This window comes from Pecten maximus, chromosome 13 (assembly GCF_902652985.1).
Source record: "Pecten maximus chromosome 13, xPecMax1.1, whole genome shotgun sequence".
In the NCBI taxonomy this organism is placed as follows: domain Eukaryota; kingdom Metazoa; phylum Mollusca; class Bivalvia; order Pectinida; family Pectinidae; genus Pecten; species Pecten maximus.
In genome coordinates this window covers 6,618,537-6,624,881 of record NC_047027.1, presented here as the reverse complement: position 1 = coordinate 6,624,881, position 6,345 = coordinate 6,618,537, and positions in this window count along the sequence as shown.

Here is a 6,345-nt window from a genome sequence, read left to right as displayed (position 1 = left end):
CTGTCTGTGTCTATATTACTATCTGTGTGTCTATATTCACCGTATTTTGTCAATATCTACTATCTTTTTCTCTGTATATATATATATATATATAAGAAACAAAAAAGGCCTTTTACAGTTCATGGACGGAACATCAAAATATTTTTATAGTCAGAACATTCGACCATAATATATCCAATAGTAGAATGTTGACCACAAGTAACACAAAAAGGAGAGTACCGACCTGTGTGATTGTAAGGATAACACAAATACATGCTACCCTCCGTCTGTTGTTTATATTTAAAGCTACTTCGTCCGGTGTGGGTATACAGATTGGAATGGATTGGACCGACCACATTGTGTTATATGGGCGTATAACGACATAAAGTTAATCCTAGTTAATCCTAATCACTAGTCCGTTTAGTGAAGCTGATCACCACCTAGGATTTGATCGTAGCGGTGACTTAGTGAACTAAGGAACAATCGCGCTTTTGAATATAGGAAACATAATTTTACTTACCAAGTTAAATATTCACAAAACGGCATCTCCAAGGTGAATCTGGAATGGTGTTAACTAATCGCCCGAGGTCTGTTTAAGTAGGGTATGTGATTCTAGCGTCATAGTGACGTGAACATCTAAAATAGATACTTTCGTAACATGTTATCGGCTGACTGATTGACTTAGATATAACATAAGGGATGGTTTGTTTTTATCTGATATTATCGTTAAAAGTCCACTATCAGGTTCAATCATGAGGGCTTACAATATATAGGACATTGAGGCAATGACAATTTATTTCATTGTTGAAGAAACTTTTTTGTCTTGTTTTTATTTTTTTTTTGTGTGTGTGTTTTTTTCTCTCTTCATATTTAGGGGTCTGTTCCTTTCAAACAGTGTGATACCTGTAGTGAGAATAAAATAAAGAGAGGATAGACGTTTTCTATTTACCTTTACATCAAGTATTTTCACTTATTCTTGAAAGCGTCAATAAAACTATTACCCGGAAGAGAATAAGCTTCGCCGTTCTTATATATATTGCTTAATACAATTATATCAAATCTTTTATGTGACGTCAACTTAAGGCGAGGCTGGACACGAAATAGTTATCTGCATATTTATCAAGTTTCAATTTTATTTTGGATAAATTCTAGAAACAAAAAGTCCAATCATTTTGAGCTCTCTCATTCAACTGACAACTTATTTCATTGTTGACGAAACTGTTGTTTTTTTTTTTTTTTTTTTTTAATATTTATCAAGGGGTCTGTTCTTTCAAACAATGCTATACTTTTCATGTGAATAACGAAACGAGACTACAGTCAAACCAGGAACAGTTGTCTGCTTATTTATCGGATCTCAGTTATACTAGAGTTGAACCTAAGCAAAAAATCGTCCGAACTTAAATCATTAAAGTCACTATTCTTTATCTCAAAACTTATCCTAGGATTATTGACAACGGTACATGACAAAGGACCTGTTGCAGGATGGCCCACGAAGGAATTCTTTGTAAAACATTTTATTTTGATAAAAGATGTCAAAATACACATGGAATGGCCTATTATTTTTAATTTTTATTTTTGGTGCGATTACAGCGCCACCTTTTACTCATTTCGATTGAAGATTTTACCAAGATATTTCAAATGCCGCTACTATCTTAATGAAAAAATATTTTCTGCCTTACCATAAACACACTCTACCAAAATGAACTATTTTTTAATATTGTAAGCCCGACTTGTGAATTTATTTTGCATAATTTACATAATACATGAAAATGGGTGGCAGACAGGGATACTTTTTTCGTCATTTTGATTTCAGTAATTCAGAAAAATATCAACAGATGTATCTAAAACCCTGAGTGCAGACAGTGAAAGTGTTTTAAAAACATCTTTGATATCCTTGTGAAACATTACAAAAATATCAAGATAGTAGGTCCCTGGCAAGTAAGAGAAATATCATGTTTATCTCCCCTACCCCCAAAAATCAACAAAACCAGGACAAAAAATTCAAAAGCTACTAGTGCCTTAATGAGAGATTATTTGTTCCCAAAGCATGACTTTCTTCAGCCAAAATGAACTAGTTTTGAAGAAAATATGACAAAATTATGATTTTCTTTTGCATAATCTTTGTTTTATTTGAAACTTTTCTTCGTTAAATCTGTGAAATGACTAAAAACGATTCAAGTACATGTATTAAGCCCCGAGTACAATTTTTCTACGTGTTTCAAATTTTTCTGTCGTGTCATTGTGACAAAATATGATAGCATGAACAAAGTAAATGACTTTCCAGTGAGAGTTTTCACTAGTTATTTATTTATATGTTTTGTTTACTTTATATAGTACAAGAGTTCTTAGTGTTGTATAAAATATGTAGGCATTCCATATGCATATTTGTCTTTTATTCTGATACATACTGGTGAAAATTTCAATAATTAGTTGCAATCATCATAAAAAGAAAAACAATTTCACTGCCTTTCATAACACATATGTTTCAACACCTCTATTGTCGGGATACTCAAAGTGTATTTAAATTCTAATTTTGTTCCTTGCGTTTTGACAAGCAATTTCTGTGTTTCTACTGTACGAATGAAAGATCGGTTATTGGATCTTGATTAATGTTCCTTAAAACATTGAGATAAAAATATGTTTTATATAATATATTTGTGTGGCCATTTTGCGTCCAATCCTTTAACAGAATGTGTAGAGGGAATTATACATTTTACAAAAAAAAAATTTGAATGTGATTTCATGTATCAGTAAATTAAACAATAACAAACACTTACACGGTGAAAAACTGATAGGGTGATGTCAAACCATTGACGAATTGGTTGTAATACTATAAAGGGTAATGGATTTACTTTATGTAGTAGAACAGTATCACTACTGCCTTATCACAATACCTTATTCGCAATGGAAGCTAAATGCATTGGTTTAAACTGCAAAACCTCATTGAAATACAAATATGCAGTTGGCGATAAAAGATATTCTCGATATGTACAAGAATGGATGAAACCCCTGTTGGAAGCTGATGGTATTGCAACAACTGATGTTGGGGAGGCAAAGATGTGCCCAAAGTGTTATACTAGATATTTAAGGAAGCGTCCAAGGTCAGAGCCCATGGAAGATGACTCAAATACATATGATGACTCAAATACATATGAGTCTAAGAAGAGCAACTGCAATCCTGTTGAGGAAGAAAGTGTCTCAATCTGTCCTACGGTTGATGACCTCTTTTTCACTCCATCCTCTCACAGGAAATGTTGCCTTTGCCTTTCATATACTGAACAAACTGCCACAATTCCTGAAAATGCTAGGTTCCAATTGATCTTGTTACACAGGATATGGGTCTCAAAGTCTGCGAGATCATGCGCAGACCACTTTATTGGGAAAGACTTGGATCCTAATTTTCCAAGTTGTCACTCTATCTTCCAGATAAACATGAAAAGGTGATCAATGATCTTCTGAGATTATCGTACCAACTTGGTAGTGGAAAGACATCATTTTCTTTCAATCTGAAAAATATGGATGACCAAGACTGTCTGGCTTGGACTGGGTGGAACATGGAGCAGCTGCAAGAGCTTCATAGCCGATGTGCACATCTAATATCTTCCAAGTGTTTGTCAACAGAATATTGTCTCCTCTTGTTTTGGGTCAAACTCAAAACGGACATATCCTATACGCAGTTGGCATCCCTATTCAACCTCCATAAATCCAGTGTCAGTAGAATATTCCACAATGTTGCTCAATCTCTCGAGGCGACAGTTGTTCCCTTGTATCTGGGATCTGAACACATTTCTAGAGAAAAGCCATCAACCATAACACTGCATTCACCAAGACTTTCTTTAGTGATAATGTCACAGTTGTTTTAGATGGAACGTACATCTATATTGGAAAGAGTGGCGATCACGAGTTTCAAAGAAAAAGTTACTGCGGGCAGAAAAAAAAGAAACTATATTAAATTTATGAGTGTAGTTTTCCCAGATGGATACGTCTTGGACACGGTTGGGCCATTTTTTGGGAGTGAAAATGACGCCACAATAACCAAGAAAATCCTTGACGGAATTGAAAGCCTGAATCCTCTCCTGCAGCCAAGAGAACCATATCATCGTAGATCGTGGATTCAGGGATGTTCTGAAAGACATCTCTGAAGTGGGATATGGACATCACATGCCATCCTTTCTCCAGTCAGGAAAGAGCCAGCATGATTCTCTTGAAGCCAACACTGATAGATGCATCACAAAAACTCACACAAGATTTAAGAAATTTAAATTCTTTCAGACAGAACTCTCATCTAATCACTTCATTGACATCATTGCAACACTCGAAAAGGTTGTAACCGCTTCCCTGAACTTCCTCCGTGGTTCTATATATGAACCTTCTTCTGAACAGGTGCTGAAAGACAGGGCAATGGCTGAACAAATGAAAGGGTTATCAATTAAGGTTAATGAGCTTGCACAAAGGGTGAAGAATGAACCGGAGTTAATCAAACGTGCCCAATCTTACTGGCAAAAGCTTGAGGCGACTGATGTTACCTTTCCAAAACTCTCTGAGGATTACTTGGAAACATTGGCGTGTGGAACATACCAGCTGAAGTTGGCAAACGGTTATATAACCGAACATCTCAGTGATGACGGAGACTATGAGGTCATGGTATACCAGCACTCCGATGACCTATTACGCTGTGAGCTAAGGTCACGTCATAGATCACAAACCAAATATAACATCTGGATTTTATATCATGATGCACCAAATCCGATACAGGCATACTGCTGCACATGTCCTTCTGGTCAGAGGACGGTAGGCATGTGTGCACACACCGCAAGTGTTCTCTACTACCTCGGAGTTTATAAGCATTCTTCGACCAATCTAAGGAAATCCAGTTTTAAAGAATACATGCTATAGACAGAATTTGATGGGAAACCTTCAATAGACAAAGAACACACAAAACACATAACAGATCAATGAAAAATTCAAAAACAACAAACAGTTGTTTCTGCGAATCCAGTACATATATTTGACCATATTGTCGTTATGTCGCTATTACTTATGAATATAAATATATATGCACTATGTGTTGTTGATCCAAAGGTCTAGATTTTAATTACCTGTCGTAATTGTACTATGAGAACTGTTTATATATAATATATATGTATATATACACAAAGGTGTCTCTATATTCCAAATCATTCGGCTACTTGGGTTTGGACGAGGAAAAGGGAATACATATCACTACTCAACTCGCCATCTTTGCTACAGTTCAAATCATATGTTTTTCCTTCAAGAATCATAATTCTAAGCACCACCAACATGAAAGTAAACCTGTTCTGTCGTTATCTTTTTATCATACTGCTTTTTAGTAAAATGTGTATGGTGTTCATGGTGTTTGTAAAGAGAAGAGAGGTATAATGTGGTGTGCAATGTGTACATTGTTTGCATTTGTACTTAAAAGTGAACGGAGATATATCATAGACACCTGATATCTGATGTTAAGAACGCGTACATAATAAAATAATTCATAAATCAACAAAACATCATTCAAGAGGCACTTTATATGCAATAAAAGTAGACATTTTCACTCGAAACTGTAGCATGAGAAAAATCCCGTATTGACTCTCAGTACTTACAGTACTTTGATATACTAAAAAAAATAGGGGTAATGCATCTTTGAATTGAAAAATGGCTCAATGGTCAGGGGTTTAGCTATACAAAATTTTGGCATTTGTTTATATGATTGGTAAAGATGTTTTTAAAAGTAAAAAGTTGTCTGCACTCAAATAAGAACATTGTTGAATAAATGGATTTTAGTATAGGTCTAAATCGCAAAATGAGCTGTCTTTATATTTTGAATTGTTCTCACATAAAAATGAAATACACTTTTTAAATAGTTGTTGCGTGTTCGTAAGTGAACAAGATCAGGCTTCAAAAAGAGAGTATAGTTGTCAACATTTTGTCTGAATTTATACATTTTTTTAGCTGTTATTGATGGGTCATGCTGCCATCTGGTATATGCTATTGACTGAAGCGCCACCTGTTGGCCAAATGAGAAAATGGTTTCCAAATGTCGAAAAGTTAGGAGGAATTGATCATATTTGATGAATCAATCATTTTTAATGAAAAAGCTCTGTGGGCCAAAATCACTATATAGCTGCAACAGGTCCTTTCTATGAAAATAACCTGGATATTCGAAAAAAAGAACAATATGACGTAAACGGCTATACAATATATTTTTATTACAGACAAATTAAAGCAATCACATAACAAAGCATAAATTCAAAGTAAAGTTTTTTTCCACAAGTAAGTTACATTACATTTCGCCCTAGTGAGCAGATATCAAAATCCGCCATAACTAACGTCAATGTAAAAGCTTTCATA